Source organism: Balaenoptera borealis (assembly GCF_965194805.1).
Source record: "Balaenoptera borealis genome assembly, chromosome: X".
Taxonomy (NCBI): domain Eukaryota; kingdom Metazoa; phylum Chordata; class Mammalia; order Artiodactyla; family Balaenopteridae; genus Balaenoptera; species Balaenoptera borealis.
In genome coordinates this window covers 79,634,826-79,658,309 of record NC_138881.1, presented here as the reverse complement: position 1 = coordinate 79,658,309, position 23,484 = coordinate 79,634,826, and the positions used below count along the sequence as shown (strand labels likewise).

Below are 23,484 nucleotides of genomic sequence, written 5' to 3'. Positions count from 1 at the left end.
CCTGTTTCTCTTCCTTTGGGGACCCCCTAACCTATCTGCTTACACTTTGGCCTCCTCTCTCCCCTCTACTTTGCATTGTGTACCTGCATTATGCTTCGACCAAACCTCCTCCATTGGCAGAAATACCTGCTCAACCATAAAGAACAACATTTTCCTAGCACCAACAAGACAACTGCTCAAAAGATAACATTCCTTCTTGATCTTATAAGGGGTCACAATGATGACACTTACATCTGGATTGCATAAACCGTCAATAATATGTCATTTAATGTATAGCCTTCTGTCTCAAGAAACTTATATAACTGTGCCTTGACTTTTAATGGGTGGAACAGTTCTCAGAGCTTTCTGAAATGCTGTTTCCAGGTTATTATCCTCAATTTGGCTCAAATAAAATTTTCCATTTTTTTCTTAGATTGATTAATTTTTTCATCGACAGTACTTATATATCACTTACTATGTGCCAAGCACTGTTCTTAATGTTCACTTGGGATTAACACATTTAATCTTCATGGCAGTCCTATGAGATAGATACTAGTATTATCTCCATTTTACAATAAGGAAAATAAGGCACAGAGAGTTCCCTAAAATTCCACAGCTCCTAAGTGGCCAAGTTGGGATTAGAACCTAAACAGTCTGGTGTCAGTGTCCATACACTTAACCAGAATGCTGTAATAGTAAATCTCAAAGAGATTTGTTATCTTCTATAACTTAGAGTTAGCAAAGATTAAGAACAGTAAGGAAGAGGCATTTGGCCACACTGGAGTGAAGTGGCATTGAAAAAGACAAAGCAACCTGGAAAAGATAAGCCCAGACCAATTGTCTGGAGGAAGAGGTGATAAGTGAAAACCAGGATGAATTTTGCTACACATGTAAGTATTTCCCAAGGATAATCAGAAATGCTGGGGAAAGAGAATGCCATAGAAGACAATCTGGTAAAATGGGGAATCAGATTAATTTAGATATGTACTAAAGGGAATTTCTAGGGGCTTGGGAACTTGGAAGGTGGCAGCATTCCAAAACATAAGTTTAATTTATTATTTAAGGGTTTCTTACCTCCTGAAGAGTGCTTGACTGAGTAATGTCAAGTTTTGCTTTACTACACCTCTATTTTTTTAAAGTTCTCTGGTTTAAGCCCTGCCCCCAACATACTGCACCACCATCCTCCATCACCCCCACACAAGCAGAAAGCACAGCTATATCTACACATTCCATCTTTAGGTATTTAAAAAAAAACAAAAACAAAAAACCTTAAAGCTGGTTATCATTAAGTCTTTCCAGGGAAAAATTTGTTCCATTTCTTGAGTTATGTAAGGGAAGAAAAAGTTTTCCTCCCTCCTCTTAGGTTCTCTGGCTGGGTCTGAAAATTAAACTGACAAAGATTAACAGGAGAAAAACATACAAATTTATTTAATATAAGTTTTATGTGACACAGGAGCATTCATAAGGAAATGAAAACCTCCCAAATTAAACCTGAGTATTTTATGCTAGGTTTGATGAAGAATGGACAGTTGTAGAGGAATAAAGTAGGTTAAAGCATATGATGTAACTCTAGTAAACTGGGGGAAACTTAGCAAGAACGGTTTGTTTGGATCCTTCTTAGCATCCCTTTGTCTGTGGAGATAAGGATGCTCCTTTCCTCCGGGTATAGGGTGGGCACCTCTCACATGAGTGTTTTATGTCCTGTTTCAGGGGAAAAGAGCAAGCCCTGCTCACTTGGAATTAGATCATTTAATCCTCAAAGGAAGCCTGATAAGTACTCTCAGCTACTTTCTCAAACTCCTTCAGCTTAACATATTCAATATGCCAAGGTACCATATTTTGGAGTAGCACGTTCTGAACCCTATCAGTTGGTATATCAATCCTTTGACCTATTAAGTGTTAATATTAACTGAATTTATTGAACAGTTTCTACATTGAGATCCTACTGCTGTGTCTCTGTACATCTTGCTTACCATTTCAATTTTTATCAGAGATGTCTCCAACTTGTATCAATTTGACTTATTAGAATACAGAGTATATGATATTTCAAAATAACTTTTTAATGAATTGTGTATGTACTATTGTTGAAAAACAATATTCAACTGAGTAAATTTTAAAGATCTTATTGGCTTTATTAAACAATCCATGAATCAAGCAGTATTCAATTTAGCATGTAGAAAGGAGCTCCAAGGAGCTCTACAAATGAAAGATTTTTATAGGTAGAAAGGAGCAAGAACAAGGAAATTACACTACACAAAAAAAGCTGGTTGATTATTTCAAGGTCACTTTCCTTTAGGGGGTGGCAGAGGTTTATCAGACAGATGACCTCACTAGGGCTGATCAGGCGATTCTTTTTTTTTTTTAATAAATTTATTTATTTGTTTATTTATTTTTGGCTGCATTAGGTCTGCGTTGCTGCACGCAGGCTTTCGCTAGTTGTGACGAGCAGGGGCTACTCTTCGTTGCGGTGTGCAGGCTTCTCATTGCGATGGCTTCTCTTGTTGTGGAGCTCGGGCTCTAGGCACGCAGGCTTCATTAGTTGTGGCACGTGGGCTCAGTAGTTGTGGCGCACGGGCTTTAGTTGCTCTGCGGCATGTGTGATCTTCCCGGACCAGGGCTTGAACCTGTGTCCCCTGCATTGGCAGGTGGATTCTTAACCACTGCGCCACTAGGGAAGTCCCGATCAGGCAATTCTTTTTTTTTTTTTTCTTGGAGGGACTGGTTCTTTATTTCAAAAAGACATTTATCAATGTTCAGTATCAAAACAGTTACACTATTGTTTTTTCTTTCTCCCAATCGGCCCCCAAAGAGACCACACCAAAGGGGAGTACATTTTAAGCCAATTAAGCTGTAGGATGCACACCTAACTGACCTCACTGAAACCTCACCAAAAAGGGGGGATTGGGTAGGGAAAGAAACTTTAAAAGATCAGCACACTGCCAGCCCAGACTGTAGAGAGCTCTCACAGCCAGATGGGGTGACCAGTGTGCCCCAACCCCAAAGAAGCAAAGTTTCAAAATAATATAAAATTTAAAAACAATTTTGTACATAAGCTATTCAAGATTTCTCCAGCACTAACTGATACAATGTACAATGAGATGGCACTTTTAGAGACAGCAGCTTCAGACCCAGAAAAGGGTGATGAGATGAGTTTCATATGGCTAAATCAGTGGTAAAACATAATTTTCTTTCCTTTCTTTCAAGTAGGCGGGAGAGCAAATAAGTGGTCGCCTCAAAATAAGGGGCACATGATCCATTCTGTGAGTGGTTGGGAATAGGGTAGAGCTGGGACAAGGATTTGGTCTCAGAGGTCTCACCATCTTGATTTCATCTGGTCACTTCTGATGGAAAAAAAGTTGCCCAAAGATACCGTAAAGCTGAAAACCTGAACAGAGCTTTTTTTTTTTTTTTTTTTTTTGGCTAACTCCTTCTGGAATCACCTATCTGGTTTGGCGGGTACTTTTTACAGAGCAATAAGGTTTCCCAAAATGGAGTCCTTCTCTGGGCTGTTTGGCTCTCAGCAAGGCATGCCCATACCTTTTCCCCTCCTCTACGGAGAGGGCAATATGCATTAAGCTGAAAAGTTACCTTCCAAAAGTGAGAAAGGGATTAGACTGCTGCTTCAAAACTATGGAATTATCTGGAATGTTTTACAAATGGCTGCTACATCAACAACAACAGAAAAGGTAATTACAAAATGTGTCCATCACAACATGCTTTTAAAGACACTTAGCATTGTGCTCACATTCCCTTAAACGTTGTTCCCAAAGGTGCTCAGCCTCTAGCCCAAATGGACTCTCTGGGGAGAGGCAGAGACAGTTTGGCGAAAAGGACACAGGAGTGGGGGTGGGAGAGGTGGCGAAAGGAGAAAGTAGCCTTCCAGTTAAAGATCAGCCGTCAGTTTAAAGGTCAGCTTCGGGCAGGCTGGCCTCAGCGGAGTCGGGGTCAGAGGGAGGAGCAGCGGCAGGATGGGACTGGGGTGCTCTACATCTCATTCAGGTCAAGCAGAGTCTGGTCCAGCATCCTTTGTGTACAGAGGTGCTCCTCTTTGGTGCATTTCAGTTTATCTTCCAAATCATCAATTGTCTTTTCCAGCTTGGCTACCGATCTCTCAGCAAACTCAGCACGGGTCTCTGCCTCCTTGAGTTTATCAGTAAGAATCTATCTCTTCCTCATATTTGTCTTCTTTTTGAGAGTACTTTTCTTCAGCAGCACTCAGACACTTCAGGTTCTGGTCCATCAGTCTGATCTGCTCATCCATCTCTCGGCAACGGGACTCTGCCAGCTCAGCTCGCTCTTCTGTGCGTTCCAAGTCTCCCTCAATAATCATCAATTTACGAGCCACCTCTTCATACTTCCTATCTGCCTCTTCTGCAATGTGCTTAGCTTCTTTGAGTTGGATTTCCTGGAGTTCCATTTTTTTTTCATCTTTTAAGGCTCGGTTTTCAATAACCTTCATACCTCTCTCACTCTCATCAGCAGCTTTCTCAGCTTCCTCCAGCTTTTGCAGGGCAGTGGCCAGGCGCTCTTGAGCGCGGTCCAGCTCCTCTTCAACCAGCTGGATCCTACGGTTCAGGGAGGCCACCTCAGCCTCAGCCTGTTCCCGGGCCCGCCTTTCTCCCTCCACTTCCCGCTGGAGGCGCTCAGCCCTCTCCTCTGCATCATCGGCCTGCTGCTGCAGAACCTGGATCTTGCGCTTCACCGCCTCGATGGTGGTGATCCCAGCCATGGTCCCCACCCAGCCCCTGCTGGCCTTCGGGTTCCTGCCTCCCCGATCAGGCAATTCTTGATTGACCAGTTTAAGATTTCATTTCTGGGAGAGCGGAAACTGTAATTAAGTTGGTTTGATGACATGGGGCTTAGCATAAGCAACATCATTTGGGGCCTGTTTTCTTATTTTTAACATTATTTTTTATTCTATCCAACATCAAATAAATATTTTGATTCTCTACCCAGTGCTTCCAGTATCCATTTTGTCAGTCAGATTCCTCTACTCTCCATCTCCTCTAGATACCCTATATTCCCCGGGTGAATTCAGATAACATCATAAGAGTTGAACCTCTCAGGTGACACTCCTCCTTTTCATACTATATTCAGGTCATTTATTCAACATACACACTTCACTTGCTCTGTGATCAATTCCACCTCTTTTCTGTATGCTTTGTATTTCTAACAGTTTCCTATGTTATAATACTTCTGACTCTAGATAGTTACCCACTCAGTGAAAGAAGTTTCATTTATTTTATTAGATTTTATAATTTATATAAAACCTTGCTAGCTAAGCAAAGTAAAAACAAACTAGCAAACAAACAACTCTACATAAATCCCTGTACAAAGAAACTATTTTCAGAAAGAGAACACAAGTTTTTAATTTTAAGCCTTAATTTATTAATTTAATATTTATTGCACACTTACTACACACTACACACAGGCAGTTTGAACCACATGATCCTTAGTTTCATGGAGCATATATTCTAGGGAGGGTGTCCCAGATAAGAATCTCATTTATGCACTCACACTTAAATAGGTCTAAAACTGTACTATGCTGGAAGTACAGAAGTGAATAAGATATTTAAAGATCTTGCCCTCATGAAATTATATTCTAGTAGGGGGAGAGAGATAGTAAGTAGGAAACTAACAAATCAAAAATATTTCACGTATTATAAGCACTATACAAAGACAAAGCAGGGTAAGTTTTTTTCAAATAAAGAAACATGTATGATATAAGCAAACAGTTTTATTGATTTATTTCGGAAGAGAGAACACTACATGGGAAATTCCAAAATATCATCTCCTTAAAGAAACTGAGTGCATGATATTTTTGCCCATGGTTTGGGCTGGGAAGCTTTTAGGTTGAGATATGAGAGACCAGGTGAGGCTTTGGATTGGTTGATTTCCTAAGACAAAGCTAGATGCAACAGAGTCAGATGAAAATATTATACGAGTCACAGGACATTCTGTGATTAGATTGCTTAGTGAAAGTGTGGCTGTTCTAATCCCCCACCCCTTTGGCGATCCTGGCCAGACCATAAGGTTAGCCACAAAATTATTCTTACAGCAGTTCTATACCACTCTTGTGATTACTAGATAAGATCATTGTCTCAGAAACAACAGTCTGGAGTTGAACCAGAGTTTGACCTTTGTGTTCATTTTGTCAAATGATAAGTTGTTGGTTCATCTGATGTGACATTAGTGTCACAGCAACATATAAGACTCTGGAGAGTACACACCTGCCAATGACAACACACATAAAGACTAACAGGAAAGAAAGGGTTAAATTATATAGAATTCTATGAGTCCATGATGCAAATGAACAAATCCAGGTGAACAAAACAAGCTCCCAAGTGACCAGATCTTTTGATTCAGAGATTGATTGTTATAATTGGCAGTAGTATTTATCTGAATGCAACACTAGACACCTTCTTGGCTAATAGAGAATCTAAAGTTACTCATTTGTCCATTATCTCTTGGACCAAAAGAATTACACTTGTTTTTTGAGCCTTGAGAGCTGTGGAAGTATCATTTACAACTTCAGCTACAGTTATTGATAATTGTCTGAACGTTATAGAAATCACTATTTGGATGGTAGGCATAAAAGTGGAGTAGTGAATTTTCTGTGTAATTTTCCATAGAAGCCTTTATTTTTTTATGTTACTGGGCTAATACCTCATTGAGAAATGGTCCACAGGGTGTATATTGGTCTTGAATATATAAAGTCTCTGACAATTATCCCATATACACAAATCAGGCTTATAAATAAGGAAAGAGCTTGGTCCACATAAAATATAGTATGCTTGCAAAAAAAACATATAGTATGCTTGTGACATAGAGATTGTATTGGAGGTGTACACATTGCTTAAGATGACAGGAGTGCCCTAGTTAACTGCCTGGTTGAAGCTGAATAATTTTTATAAAACAGGTTAGATACTTTCTGAGGAATACAAATAGACTACTATAGAAAAAATAGTGTTAATATTTAATCCTACTCCTGTTGTGTTTCTGGCCCCCATGGACAATGCTATAAATAATTTTGCAGAAGTATTTTTCTGTTCCATGATCATGGTCCAATTTTTATATGACTGGATGCTGAAGTTAATAATATGAGGATATTTCTAATTCCAGAAGTGTCCAGTGGAAGGAATATGCCCCTCTGAAGTGTTTACAAGAATGCCAACTAGCTTGTTTATGCTCTTTATGGAGTATAATTTCCATATGTAAAAGTGAACATAAGCGAACAGATCAATGCATTTTAAAAAGCAGAGCACACTCATATAACCAGCACCTAGATGTAGAAGCAGAATACACAACAGCATCCCAGAATTCCCCTTTATGTGCTCTTCCAGTCACCATTTCCCCTCAACGATAGCACTATCTTAGATAATTATTATAAAGTTAATAGCTTTATACCCATCATGCAGGTCAAGAAATAGAACTTTGGCACTCATTCCAGATGCCCTTCCATTTGCCCCATCTCAATCATAGTCCTTTCCTCCCACCATAAGTAACCATTATCCTGATAATAACTTTCTTATATTTTTAAAATGGTTATAGCAATAACTTTCTTATATTTTTAAAATGGTTTTATAGTAATAACTTTCTTATATTTTTAAAATGGTTTTATCACCCAAGGGTGCAACCCTAGATACTATAGCTTAATCATCTCCAATTAAACAGCTGATATGGCTTTTAAGTCACTTTTAATCAATAGATGCCCCCTCTATATATTTTGCTTTGTTACAGTTTGTTTAAGAACCTAGGTATGACTTGCCAGTATTTCCAGTCTAGGATTTTCTGCTTGTGCAATCATGGTGCAGTTCAGCAAGTTTCTTTGTATTTTCTGCAAATTGGCAGCTGGATTCAGAAGTGTGATCAGAGTCAGATGCAATCCCTGTGGCAAGGCTATTGGTGGTGTTTTGTTGTTTCATCAGGAGGCACATGTCTGTTTTTCACAATTTTTTTTAATGTTAGCAGCTTTTGATCCTCAATGCCTAGACCCATTGGGGGTTGCAAAATGGCAACATTCTAATTTTATCATTTTGTTTGCCTTTACAGTCTGAAATAATTTTATAAGGAAACAGTTCTCATCTAATGTTTGGTTATTCAGTGGTACAGTTTGTGTAGGAAAGGCAAGGTAAATGCATGATACTTTCATTTTATTTACAGAGTTTTCAGATAATGAATTTGTGTTCAGTCATTTTCAGAAGGTGAATAATTATTTTTAAAATCCTTATAAAATTATAGATTTAAATATATTTAATGTTTTCAATCTGTTTCAATTCTTATCCTCATTGAGGCTAAAACTGTGTATTGTTTGACCAAGAGAGTCTCTTCAAGTTGGCACTTGAGTCTTATTGACATGACTTTCATAGTCTTTGATAGCTTCCTTACTATCTGACATGTCAAGGGGTTCCAGACTCATCTTGTACATTCTCTGGTCCATGCCTTGAATCAACCATTTCTCTAAGAAGTTTAATTTATATTAAATGACATTTCTGGTATGTGACATGGTATTTCAACTTCATAGTCTGAGCACTAGGAATGCTGATTGTTAATAGGTTGGCCATCGTTTCTAGGCATTTTCATATAAAGAATTCTAGTAAGGGCAATAAGTTCTACTATCTGGGCTGATTTAGTTCATGTTAAAGAATCATCTTCTAAATGTCAAATGAAATCTGTTATAGTATAACCAGTCTGATAATCTCCTTTTTCTGATTTTTTTGTTGTTTGGTTCATTTAGGGTTTTTTTTGGTGTTTTGTGGCATGACCCCTCAACAGAGTCTGGACTGTATAAAGGATTTTCTAGTAAGTATACGTGAGACATGGATGATTCTCAGGCAGAATCTAGACTACATGTTTTACTGACAGAAGCAGTATTCAAAGTAGTATTGTAAAGTATAGTAATATATGAAGGAGAAAATTATGAATGTATCATAGGATGTAGGCCAGTTTGAAAGAAAGTGTTTTGTTGTTTTGTTTTTTCAGTAAATAGCAAAGAGGGACTGTTAGTTTCAAGGAAGAGCCCAAAAGTATGTCAGCAGAGGCTTCCACAAATTTGTTGGTGGCTGCCATAGTCTTAAGGTAACTAGGGTATCAAGAAAGAGACTATAGTAAGCTATGAGTTTTTGGTGGTTTCTATTTGGTTTAGTTAGAACACCAGGTGCCTGATCAGATCATTCCTGATTAGGGTGAAATGTTTGCAGTAGTAAGGCAGACCTGGGGGAAGGGGTTGGTGAAGAGCTAACTTTAGTTTGAAAAATTCCTATTCATGTTTGAGATCCCAGTGGACGACTTTTTCATTGAGAATTTAGTTAGGTTAAAAAAAAAAGAGTAATTTTGGAAAAGGTTGGAACCCACTATCTACAATAGCCAGGAAGACCTAGAGATACCCTAGTTGTCTTAGAGTAACTGGCCTAGGGAAGCTTTGGACAGCTTATGGTTGATCACAGGCAAGAGATTTACTCCTCTGTGGCAAATAATTCTCTAAATAATGAATCTTTTGCTGACAAAATTGTAATTTTTTCCTTTGGTAATGTCTGTTCTTTATGGGCTAAGAGTTCAAAAGTACACAGAACTCATTTTAGAGATTTCTTTATTTTTGGAGCTTAGTAAAACATTATCCACATATTATATGAGGGGAAAATTACAAAAAAAAAATTATGGTCCTTGAGATCCCTATTAAGAACCTATAAAAATAAGCAGTAATCTCAGTGACTCCCTGGGAAATGAGAGACCATGTATAATGTTGTTACTTCCAAGTGAAGGTGAACAAATATTCACTGTCTGAAAATCTGGGGACATTAAAAAAAGGCAAAATATATATCCTCAACTGTAAAATAGGTGGCCTTAGATGGGATCAGGAAAAGAATAGCATTTGTCTTTAGCACCACTGGAAAGCAGGCTGCAGCCATACTCTTGACAGACTTAAGACCTTGAACGAATCTGAACTCTTGTTCATTGGGTTTCTTAACAGGCAGGCCAGGATTATCACAAGTACTAGCGCGAACTGTGAGAATTATTTTGTTTAGTATATCTACTGTGGACCTTAATCCTTCTTTTCCTTAGGGTATTTTATGCACATTGGGGTAAAGGTATGGATGGATGAAACTGAACCTTGATGGGCTCAGTATCATCAAATCTGCCAATATATGTAGAATTTTTAATCCATACAGAATCTGTTTTCTCCTGGGGATCTTCAAATTTTATCTAAATACAAGGATACCAGTAAGCTTAGGTCCAATTTAGCTACGGTCTGATTATGACTTGAAAAATCCTTGGGAATTTCAAGTGGCCTACCGAATTAAATTGATTGGTGTGATATCACAAAAGAGACCCATTTCTCAGTCAAAGGACCAAGGGTAATTGGCTGGGAGATAGGGGGTGGCTGAGATTTCTTGCAATGGTACAATTTGGTAACATTGACTCCAAGAAAGATCGACGGACATAGTGGTAGGTTTATTGCGCAGTGTAGGAACTGTAACTGTAAGAGAACTGTAAAATTAGCTGCCAAAAGTTAATGACAAATCTTGCAAGTTTAAGGGAAAAACTGGAAGCTAGGCCTCTCACTTTTCTCTTGCTGGCCCCACACTTTTATCAGATTTGTTCTTGCCTATTAATTTTTGGGCAACACTGGGAAGTTGTTTGTTTAGTATTCATTTTGTTTACAGTAATATCAAGTATCCTTATCAGTGAACCCTGTTTTGGGGAAGAAAATGGGATAACATGGAACGATCCTATTGTTTGATTTGTAAAGCTATTAACTTATTTTGGATTGTTTTTAGAACAAGTTTGGTTTTGTTGTAAGACCTTTTCAGAAATTTCCAAATGCTATAGGTCTATTAGGTGACCTATTTCCTATTCTAGCCTTTGGTTAGGCTAAATATCCCTATTTTTATCTTAAATCTTGAAGGGGAGCAAAATATACCACCCCAAAATGTATCTCTGACGTAAGATTTACCTTGGGCCGATTATTTTTAAGAAACAGCACACACAGCAGAAGCTTTGAAAACCCAGAAGAAGTTACCCTTTTGTAAGAGACATTTGCATTTATAAGGGAAATCTTTATTTGTAAGGGTGACTTCCTCTCTGTACCAGGAAGAGGAGGATGACTAAATCTCTAGAAACACTTATCAATGGAGAAGGCAGCAACTTAAATCTGCATAACAACCTTACCTTTGTTTACTGTGCTTTTCCTGATAATCACCAATAACTGGCTCCCCTAGTCCTTTACCCAACATCTTGTTTTGTCTTTAGCTGAAGATGGTATTTAAGGTGATGGCTTGGGCTTTTACAAGAAGTTAGTTTTCCTGGGCATCTTCCGTTCATACAGGAGGTACATATCTTATTAAACTTTTGTTTATTTTTTCTCCTGTTAATCTGTCTTTTATTACAGGAGGTCTCACCCAAGAACTTAGAAGAAGAGAGGGAAAATTATTTTTCCTCCACTATAGACTTTTCACAATAAGAAAAATAATAATAATAATAACAACAACAACTGTGGCATGAGCATCTGCCTCTATATCTACCCTAGAATGTTGTTTGAAGGCATTGAAAAGACATTCATTAAAATCTCCAATGGATTTATCTTTTCTTTGCTTCCAAGACTGGAGTACTGCCTACTCTTTTTTTCTTTCAATTGAAGTAAAATTTACTTACAGGGAAATGCACAGATTACAAAATATTTTATGAGTTTTAACAAATGTATACACTCATGTAACCAACAGCCCAATCTAAATATAAAATACTTCCAAAATCACAGAAATTGTCCTTATACCTCATTCCAGTCAATTTTTATCCCACACTGTTCTGATTTCTATGGTCAAATATTAGTTTTGCCTCTTCAAATTAAAATAAATGAAATCACACAGTCGACATCCTTTTGTGTCTGGCTTCTTTTACGCATCATGTTTTTGAGATTTATCCATTTTGTTGCTTGACTCATTAATTTATCTCTTTTTATCCCTGAGAAATATTCCATTGTATGGATATACCACAATTTGTTTATCCATTCTTCTGTTGATGAACATTTGGATTGTTTGCACTTTTGAGTTACTATGAATACAGCTGTTTTAAACATTCTTATATAAGATATTTTTGTATATGTATACGTCCAGTAAATATTTAGTGGAAATATGAGTATAACCTTTAGAAAGGACTGTCACATATCTTATGTTTTCTCTAGTATCTGTTCCGCTCAGTGGACCTCAGGAATAGCTAAATTCTTTGCAAGATCCTTGCAATTTACTTTGTTGAGCCAGGTTTTATTGTCTGAATGTCCTACTAATATATGTACTAGCTGTTAAAGGTCAAGGAAGCTGAGGTTTTAGATTCCCAGTATTATTCAACTTCTCCAGTAAACATCTTTCTCTCTTCTCAGGTTTGAAGAAAATCCTTGATGATTGCCTTTAACTCAGACTGAGGCAAGTGTCTAAAATCTTCCTGCAAAAGTTCACCTTCGTGTTTGGCACTCTTATTATTAAAGAAAATTGTGGTTTGAGTACAGAATCAGAGATGGAAGATGATCAGAGATTGGGAAAGTCACGGGGGGAAGGCATCAGAATTTGGAAGAAAGGGAGGAGAAGATTCAATTGGGAGTGAGGAAGTGAGTGTAAAAGGAGGAAAACATTTTATTTGATAAGAGCAATGACTAGAGGAATAGGATTATGATGGATCTAAAATTCAGATTGTCTTAAGTTTTTCACATTTTCATTAGCTGTAGCCAAAGAATCCTTTAATGAAACTATTTTTCATCAGAATTTCATTTAGATTCTTCTTTACATCAATTTTGAAAAGTAGACAATTGAATGGAATAGTATGGCTTGAACTGAGATGACTCAAAGTATGTTGATAATGGTCAGTTGAATGTATTGTTTCTGCATCTTGTGTCTTGGGTCCCTTACCAGAAGTTAGCCATCTCTAGCCACTAACCAATCTGTGTCCTCTGAAGGATCTAGTGTTTGAAGGTTTTGTCACAGAAATGGGATCAAGAGAAAAATAAAGACCTTTTAAGGCTTTTGGATGCTGACCCGAGGCAAACTTCCTTCACTGAAGGACAATGGCCTGGCAAAATCTTTAACTTGTCAGTGTTTAGGACCAGTTTTTGGCCATTGATTTACAGGCTTTTGTGGGTTTACTTTTTTATCGTCTTTTTTTAACTACATAGACTAATGGTGTTCATGACAAGATAAGACAAGTTTGATATTAGATGAAAAGCAAAATTTCTACAGAATTTTTAGAAAGACAAGTTTGATGAGAACAACAAAGAATTGAATGAGTGACAATCTAATTATCCTGGGATAAAGTAAAACCCAGTACTCATGACCTTCATCAAAATTGTATCTCATAGCCAGCATGGGACTCCTTTATCTGCCTTGAGTTGGGACCTTCATGTGGCAGAGATGCAAAAGGCTTGAATATATACACACAGAGTTGGTATGGATCAAGCGTTCTAGTCTAAGGCAGGGGTCTTATAGTAGAAACTTGGGTCATACAAATTATGGAAATCCCCCTTCTCAAAGTAATAATTATATAATGAAATGAGCAAATTGAGTTTTATTGACTTACTTTAGTAAAGGAGAACATCATACCAACAATTCTGAGATGATCTTTTTAGAAAGTGAGCATTTCTTGCTTATAAGTTTTCACTAGTTTTGAACAGAGGATTTTAAAATAAAGATATTGCATAGAAGTCTTTAGGGCATAATACCAGAAGCAGAGTGACTCTTTGGATTGGGTGATTTCATAATGTAAAGGTTGAAGTGGTGAAGTTCTGGGAAGAGATAGGTCGTCCTGCCCTGGACTGTGGCACCTGACTGACTTGATTAACTCAGGCTGTAAACAGGGCATCATTGCTAAAGACAGTTAGCCTGGGTGGGAGTATCTTATATGTAGCTTAAGCCTTGATGAGCTTGTAAATAGAAAATGGAGTCCTCTTGCTTGCCATATAAAGAATGACCCATGTATACATACACATACACAATCACAAAACACACACATTCATATAATACAAAGCAAACAAAGGTGAGTTTCTGAAAGATGGATAAAGTATTATGCAAGTCACAGGGCATTCTGCAGTTGTAATTACATAAATGATGGGAATGTTTATTTGAGTTATCCAGAGTTAGAAATTGAAGAAATCAGGGGGAACCTACAGACTATTTTGGATAGCTGCTTATGGAAGGCTGCTGAAAAAGTGAAATTTGAGCAGAGACCTAAATACTATGGAGGAGAGAGACTTTCAAATATTTGTGGTAAGAATATTCTAGGCATATTAACCCAATGAAGATCTGTGTGGCTAGAGTATAGTGAGCAAGGAATAGGGTAGTAGCAGATGAGGTCAGAGAGTGACACAGAAAGCAGATCTAGCAGGGTCTTGTGGGCCATAGTAAAGTCTTTCAGTTTTACTCTTAGATTAGTGGGGAAGTTACTAAAAGGTTTTGAGGAGAGGACTGATGTGATTTGCCTTACATCTTAAGTGGACAACTCTAACTGTTGTATTAAGGACAAATATGGGGAGAATTGTTAGGAGGTGTATCCATGAGAGTGTCAACAGGAAAATAATGGCATGATCTAAGGGTTTATTTGCAGAGATTACAAGGGTACCAAAAGTTAGGGAAACCAAAATGAGTTGGTGAAGCACCCACTGAACAGCAGTTGTACAAAGACATTACCATTCTGTGCTGGAAATTCTACATTTGTCACTTCAGATCCACTCTCCACTCTTTCTCCACCCAGCTTTGTGTCCTAAGAACCTGACCTATATAAACTGCAATCAATAGGCTACCTTGTCATATGGCCTCTGTTTAGGTTTGGCAGATGGGTGACAGTGGCAAACAAGTTTAGGAAACAAGTATAAGATAAGGGTATTTGCAATCCCTCCACCAACTCCACTTTCCACCATCCTTACCCCCCACCCCACCAGCTCTTACTGGGTCAAATTTTAAGAGTGGTTGCATTTCTCTAGGATTATAGCTACTTCAGGTAGCTCTTCATATAGCTTCCTTTCCTGGTTACCCTCTTTTACTAGCTCAGGGGTTATGATTCATCCCTTGTTACATTCCATATACCTAACCACACCTTTGTAATAATACCATTATTAAACTGTCATCAAATTCCCCAATTTGAATGTACTCTTTCCTGCTGAGACTGATCCCATCCCTGAAGTGACAGTTGTGGAAAGTGTTTCTGGAACACAGAGAGTTACAGCTGATAGGAGCTGTAATCCTAGAGAAGTGTAGTCATTGCTAAAATATTGTAATGGTAGGAAAGGAGAGCAGGCCATATATGTCCTGATTTCTTTCTCTTTCTACCATCCAGTCTCTTGCTAATGTCTCCCATTTGTTGACTCCAACTTGAAGCTCAAGGGCAAGAGAGCCCAGGCAAAGCTGTCAATAGAATTCAACCCCCTATATAGTCAACCGCGTTCAGAAAGGTAGATAATGACTCTGGGAGAGACAAATGGAAATTAATCATCTAAGGAAACTATTGTAGTAGCCTAGATATAAAATATACAAGATAATTACAAATTGTGAAGGGAACTAGGATGGAAATAAATCTGGTGATGATACAAAGTAACAGAAGGAAGCTATTTTTTTAAAAAGTCAGAGAAAGCTTTTTTGAAAGGTGGCATTTATGCTAAGACTTGCATGATGAGAATGAGCACGTTTTGCATAGAGCTTGAAGAAGAATATTCTAGGCGGAGGAAACTGGAAGGGCAAAGACCTGGTGGTTGCAAATGAATTAGAACATTTAAGAAACAGTAAAGAAGACCTAAATATTGCTGGAGCTTAGAATAAGGCATGAGAATACAGTTTCTATCAGTAGACACCTATATTCTCTGTAAAAATAAATAAATCTACCTTTGACACTTGTAAGTCACAAGCATCATTTTTACCATCGTCATAGTACTTAGTTTCAAGAGGAAGGAATTCTTCTCTCAATGGGAGAAGAGTCAATGTCACATTATAAGAAGAGCATACAAGGTGAGAAATTTTGTCACAATCATCTTGGAAAATATAATCTACTAGTTTGCCAGCTAATGGTAAATAATGTTACAGCATTTGCTATGAGAATTAAATGTAAAATTCTTGGAATATTATAAGTATCCAGTAAATATCAATGAACCTTTAATTAAAAAAAAAGAAAGAAATCTACCTTTGAATTACTGCACAAGTAAAAATTCTGTTCCTTACAGCTTATTTTGATACAACAAAACTTATATTTCTTATTTTATCACTAAGTTTATCTTCGAACTTTCTTTCTCTTCTTTTTAAGAAGTTAACATATTACTGCAGAAACTCAGATGTAAGAATTTTTTTCTAGCTAGATTATTGATTGATCTGGCAATGGAAAATTACCTATGTCTTAGTTGCTCCTCTGAAATAGAAAGAATATACTTGTTGCTAACTGAATATTTTTAACAACTAGTAATAGGAGATACAGAAAAAAGAGTTTATAACTAAAGCTAATTGTTGTGGAAAGTAGCCATGGCATGACCTGCTGCCCCTCCTCAGGACTCCCCAATTAGTGTCCTGGGCCTAAAACATTCCCCTCCTCTATGGAAGCCAGATGCTGAGCTGTCACTTGGCCCCGGATTCTTCTTCCTTATTAGGAGAAACCTTTCCCTTATTCTTGGTATTCAATGAACTTCTTTATACTACTGTGTCATATGGTACCTAGCCAGCTCTACCAGTATATCTGTCCCTTGCAGGAAGGGAATAAGTATTTGCCTTCAGAACCAGAAGGGTGTGTGCAGTCCATTGTCCTGTGTTGGCTATTGGGGCAAACCCACATGCCATGGGAGACTAGCACAGACTACAGGTACTGACCTTGCTGTGTCTCTTCTCCTTTCTGTGACTAAAGCGTTGTTCCAACCAGCACCTTGTGTGTTGAGTCCTCCTTGGCAATTCCAAACATGTAGAAAATGTGGTAGATTGAGGTCTGTGGGCCCCTATTTCTGGTGATTAGTATCGTTATGACCTTTGCCATCCTCCATGTGGTGGAAATTCTCACGTAGAAGTGGTAGCTGGATCTCCTCCTCAACACTAATGCAGTATTCAATGAATGCATGATCTGTTTGGCAAGACATTTTCTTACACGTAGAAATCTGAATCAGTCAAGGTAAGAGAAAAGTTTTTTGCATTGATATTAAAAAATACCAATAATGAAGAGAATAGAATATTTGTTGATTATACATTTGTCAATCATTCTACAAATATTTATTAAGCATCGACTCTATGCCAGGCTCTGCTCTAGGTCATTGGGATGTAGTGGTGAGCAAAACAAAGGACTTGCTTTCATGGAGTTTAATATCTAATGGGGATGACAGACAGTAAACATAAAGAGATTAATATTTAGTAAAATGTCAAACAGTAATGAATGCTATGAATAAAAGTAAAACAGAGCAAAAGGGTAGAGAGTGATAAAGGTGGTGGTGACTATTTTAGGGTGGTCAGGGATGGCTTTTTTGAAAAGACTACATCTGAGCAAATTATAACATTAGGTACAAGTTCAATTAAAATTACCAAACTAGCCACAGTCATAAATATAGAAATCAGAAATTGTGTAGAAAAAATATAAGCAAAAACCAAAGAATTTGCTGTTAGAAATGCAACTGATCAAAGTTTTTCTTATTACTTCAAAGAAGTTAGAGCAGTGGTTCTCAGTTGCCTGCACATTTGAATCACCTGGGGAGCTTTAAAATTTATGGATATCTGGGTCTCACCCCTAGAAATTGATTTCACTGAACTGGGGAGAAGCCTGTGAATTAAAGTTTTTAAAAGTTCCCTAGTTGATTATAATGTGCAGCCAAGGTTGAGAACCATTGAATTCTAAAAGATTCAAGAAACTACACCTGAAATTGATATATTTAACTTTAATCACTTCTCCCCATTCCTATCTGCTTTCTGGTGAAGATACTAACCATCAGTAAAGTGGACAAAATATAGGCAAAGTCTGTAGAAATATATAAAATATGCTTAGATAATTATCTTGAAAAATTAAGTATTAGCTACACTGCAAACTTTCTCTTTCCAACACAGAAGCAATAACATTGAAGCAGAACCTAACACTGAAGATTGCTTCTACATGTCTAGAATATCCTAAATGATGTCTGCCTCATTTTATTCAGATCCAAAAGATCAAGACAATCACCTTATCCATCTTACTATTATCATTGTTCCTCATCTTGAGTTTAGCTTAGGGGTTTTAGGGACTTAGTATTCATTTGGATCTTTGAAAATTTTTGTACCAGTCTAAGAATCAAAAAAGTCTATAGTCTAAAAAAGCTCTTTTTCTTTCTCAAGAAAAATAATGAAGCTGTTCTTATTCACCCAAGATCAAAACTCTAGAGTCCAGATGGCTAAAGCATCATTTCAGACAAGTCATCTGCCACACTTAGAGCATGTGCAGTTTTCAAAATCTGTACTCACATGCTTGGAAAAAAATGACTTGAAGAGAGGCAGCACCTGGTTTAAACTTGCATCATTAACTCTAACTTTCTGAGTAATCATCTCAATCAGGAATAGGATAGAAAGTAAATTAACTCTATATTCCAGTGGGTGGAAGGAAAAGATAGATAACAGCTGTTTTTTCTATAGTCTTCTTAAACCAATAGACTCATTGAAAGCTTTTTGACATTTCAGAAACATGTCCAGGGTATACTACAAACTAAATAAATGAAGCAGTCTGTTATAAGCATCTCTATTCAACTAAATGTTTGCTGCCAAGAAAGTAACATAAAACTATATTTTAAGGTATATTATGAAGACATCTTAAAGGATGTTTTTAAGATAGATCATATGATTATTTTGAATAAAAAGAAAACCTTATCTCTACAAATGTGTTTTGATGTCAAAAGAAGTGAAGTTAAAAATGTAAACATCTAATCATTCCCAGTAGTACCCATCGTGATCTTGCAAATGTCATAATAGACTGTACTTATTTTTAAGCCAATTAGTAACTTTCTTTTTCAACTAGTTAATTAAAAGGAAGTCTTTTTTTTTTTATTCTTTTAAAGAATATTTTGAGCTTGGTTAGTGAAATGCTAAGAAGTTCCTTTGCTGTTCTGACTGCATTTCTCTCCTGATGTGCAGACAAGACATTCTGCAGCTAAGCAACTGGATTCTCTAGCTTCTTTTTTCCCATCTCTTTACCTGGTATCTAAGGTTTTCCAAATTTATTTTCTATAAAACATGTCCAGAATAACTGAAAACTGTAACCATGTGCCAACCAAAATATAGCACCTTAGAAATTTTTTCCTTCTACTGTTACCTCACAGTAGCAGCAGCATCTGGAAAAGAAAATTAACAATTATTGATCACCTACTCATTTTGATTATTTTTATTTTTTAGGTGAGAAAACTAAGACTCAGAAATATATTGCTCAAGGTCACACAGTCCACAGGTTTCCACAGGTGGTAGAAATCATATTCAAACCCAGATCATTCTGATTCCAAAGCCCAAATTCATGCTCCTTCCACTGTACCACGTTATCTTTGGATCTATTTTTAACCTCACTGACAGGGCTGGGGGTGGAGTGGGAGGGAAGAGGTGGGGACATAAACACATACCACCTTTAGAATTTTAAAATTGATTCTGATTTTATTCCCCACCAATCTTGTTTTGTCCTCAGATATGTTAAAGTGTGCTATGAGACACAGCTTTGTCTCTTATAGCAAAGACCTGTCTTTTATAGAAAAGACCTTTTCTTTGCTTTGAATTCCTGTTTTGTCTACTGCATCTTTAAGAATGAAAATCTTTGATCCTTTTTTTACTGTTTATCTCAGTATTGCTTCAACAAAATTGAGTTTTAACTTAATTCAGATACTGTTAATGATAGTTCTTTTGTATGTACAGTAATCAGAACAAAGGCTGCAGTATTTGAAACATGCATGCACGTATACATGCACAACTTCCTTCAAACTTGAGTGAAGCCAGTAAGATTATATCAAGAGAAGTAATCATTAGTAGATGAAACTACATCTAGACATTCTTTACTCTGCATTAATGACTGAAACTTTCCTTAGGAAAAAAGGAATTGTTCAATATATTTCCTATGAATTCCAAGAACATTACTGAAAACAATTATGTGAATTACTAAGAAATTAGTATTCTGTTTTATATAAATATATTAAAAATGTTACATTTGTATTAACCAGTAAAATTTTCTAATAATATAAAGGGCCAAAATTTAATGTTTCTGTATCAAGTTGCTCCTTTTCAAACACAAATTTTTGGGGGGTATGAATAAGCTAGAGTGAATAAGATTAAACATTTGCCTAGATTAATAAAAATCTTTGGTTACAAAATATGCTACTGTGTTTTATAAATAAAAATCAAAACACTTCACTATGAAATATTAGAAATATTCACACAACAAGGTTCTAAAGTGTTGCATACGTTGACCTTTCAAAAAAATTTATTATAAAAAAAGCTGGAACCATATTAACTTGCAGCAGTGGTGACAAGGAGACACATTCTCATCTGATCCTTTATTTAGTATTATAATTTTTTCTGTAATTCAATAAAATCACCCTAGGTTTTAAATTTATTTTCTTTCACATTTTCCCAAGTTGCTATGAAGTTACTGTCTGTGTAGCTGTTGTAAACCCACAAGCTAATTTTAATTTTTTATATGAATAGCACATTCACAGGTTTCAAAATTCAAAAAATGAAAAGGAGTAGGTACAATGATAAATTTCTGCTTCTGACCCTAGCTGCCCTCCCTTCTCACATAGTACAAATATTATTATTTGGTTTATGTCATTCCAGGGATATTTACTTTAAGTAAAAGCAGGTTCATGCCTATATATCATAATCTCATTCCTCATCCTTTTTACACAAATGGTAATATATGAATCACACTCTTCTATATCTACTTTTTCAACTTAATATATTTTGGAGAACTTTCTAGATCCACACTTTCTATGTTATGGATGCACAGTGTTCCATTATACAAATATTAATATATCCTCTACTGTTTATTTATCTAGTAATTTAATCAAATTTTGGCAGCATTTTGACAACTCCTTTTCACTTACACATCACATAGAATTCATCAGGCACTCTTGTTAGCTCTACCTTCACACTGTATAGACAATTTGACCATGTTTTACACCTCCACCTTGGTCCAATCCACCATCAACTCTCATATGGATAATTGCAATTGACTCATTACTGGCCTCCTTATATTAGTCTCAAGCCTTTACATTCTCCTCTTCTTAGAATATCTGAGGTGATTTTTAAAAAATCTAACCCTAATCAATACAAATTTCTTGCTGAAAAGGCTTCGCTTGCTTGCAGTATCACTCAGAACAATTATCAAAGTCTTTAAAATATGCCTCTGTATAATCTGAATATCTATAAGGGACAAATCTAGCTATTGTACCTGTCTTGGGCCACCTGATATATATATTTTTTAGCATCTTTATTGGAGTATAATTGCTTTACACTGGTGTGTTAGTTTCTGCTTTATAACAAAGTGAATCATCTATACATACACACATATATATCCTCCCTCTTGCATCTCCCTCCCACACTAATTATCCCACCCCTCTAGGTAGTCAAAAAGCACAGAGTTGATCTCCCTGTGCTATGTGGCTGCTTCCCACTAGCTATCTATTTCACTTTTTGTAGTATATATAAATCCATGCCACTCTCTCACTTCGTCCCAGCTTACCCTTCCCCTTCCATGTGTCATCACGTCCATTCTCTACGTCTGCATCTTTATTACTGTCCTGCCCCTAGGTTCTTCAAAACCATTTTTTTTAGATTCCATATATATGTGTTAGCATACAGTATTTATTTTTCTCTTTCTGACTTACTTCACTCTGTATGACAGTCTCTAGGTCCATCCACCTCACTACAAATAACACAATTTTGTTTCTTTTTATGGCTGAGTAATATTCCATTGTATATGCATGCCATATCTTCTTTATCCATTCATCTGTTGATGGACACTTAGGTTGCTTCCATGTCCTGGGTTCTGTAAATAGAGCTGCAATGAACATTGTGGTACGTGACTTTTTTTGAATTATGGATTTCTCAGGGTATAAGCCCAGTAGTGGGAATGCTGTGTCGCATGGTAGTTCTATTTTTACTTTTTAAGGAACCTCCATACTGTTCTCCATAGTGGCTGTATCAATTTACATTCCCACCAAGAGTGCAAGAGGGTTCCCTTTTCTCCACACCCTCTCCAGCATTTATTGTTTCTAGATTTTTTGATGATGGCCATTCTGACCGGTGTGAGATGATATCTCATTGTAGTTTTGATTTGCATTTCTCTAATGATTAATGACGTTGAGCATTCTTTCATGTGTCTGTTGGCAATCTGTATGTCTTCTTTGGAGAAATGTCTATTTAGGTCTTCTGCCCATTTTTGGATTGGGTGTTTGTTTTTTTCATATTGAGTTGCATGAGCTGCTTGTCAATTTTGGAGATCAATCCATTGTCAGTTGCTTCATTTGCAAATATTTTCTCCCATTCTGAGGATTGCCTTTTCATCTTGTTTATGGTTTCCTTTGCTGTGCAAAAGCTTTTAAGTTTCATTAGGTCCCATTTGTTTATTTCTGTTTTTATTTCCATTTCTCAAGAAGGTGGGTCAAAAAGGATCTTGCTGTGATTTATGTCCTAAAGTGTTCTGCCTATGTTTTCCTCTAAGAGTTTTATAGTGTCAGGAGTTACATTTAGTTCTTTAATCAATTTTGAGTTTATTTTTGTGTATGGTGTTAGGGATTGTTCTAATTTCATTCTTTTACATATAGCTGTCCAGTTTTCCCAGCACCAATTATTGAAGAGGCTGTCTTTTCTCCATTGTATATTCTTGCCTCCTTTATCAATAATAAGGTGACCATATGTGCGTGGGTTTACCTCTGGGCTTTCTATCCTGTTCCATTTATCAATATTTCTGTTTTTGTGCCAGTATCATACTGTCTTGATTACTGTAGCTTTGAAGTCTGGGAGCCTGATTCCTCCAGCTCCGTTTTTCTTTCCCAAGATTGCTTTGGCTCTTTGGGGTCTTTTGTGTTTCCATAAAAATTGTGAAATTTTTGTTCTAGTTCTTTGAAAAATGCCATTGGTAGTTTGATAGGGATTACATTGAATCTGTAGATTGCTTTGGGTAGTATAGTCATTTTCACAATGCTGATCCTTCCAATCCAAGAACATGGTATATCTCTCCATCTGTTTGTATCATCTTTAATTTCTTTCATCAGTGTCTTATAGTTTTCTGCATACAGGTCTTTTGTCTCCTTAGGCAGGTTTACTCTTAGGTATTTTATTCTTTTTGTTGCAATGGTAAATGGGTTTCCTTAATTTTCACATTTTTCACCATTAGTGTATAGGAATGCAAGAGATTTCTGTTCATTAATTTTGTCTCCTGCTGCTTTACCAAATTAATTGATTAGCTCTAGAAGGTTTCTGGTAGCATCTTTAGGATTCTCTAGGTATAGTATCATGTCATCTGCAAACAGTGACAGTTTTACTTCTTCTTTTCCAATTTGGATTCCTTTTA

General features: G+C 36.7%; 1 long non-coding RNA gene and 1 pseudogene across 2 annotated transcripts in view; one reads left to right on the top strand and one right to left on the bottom strand.

Moving 5' to 3' along the window:
* Window positions 1-23,484, top strand: part of LOC309620857 — a 1,080,383-nt gene that overhangs the window by 562,654 nt on the left and 494,245 nt on the right. The window lies entirely within an intron of this gene.
* On the bottom strand, window positions 2,671-4,739 carry LOC309620678 (tropomyosin alpha-3 chain pseudogene; annotated as a pseudogene). Its single transcript has one exon. The product of its transcript is annotated as a tropomyosin alpha-3 chain pseudogene (transcript).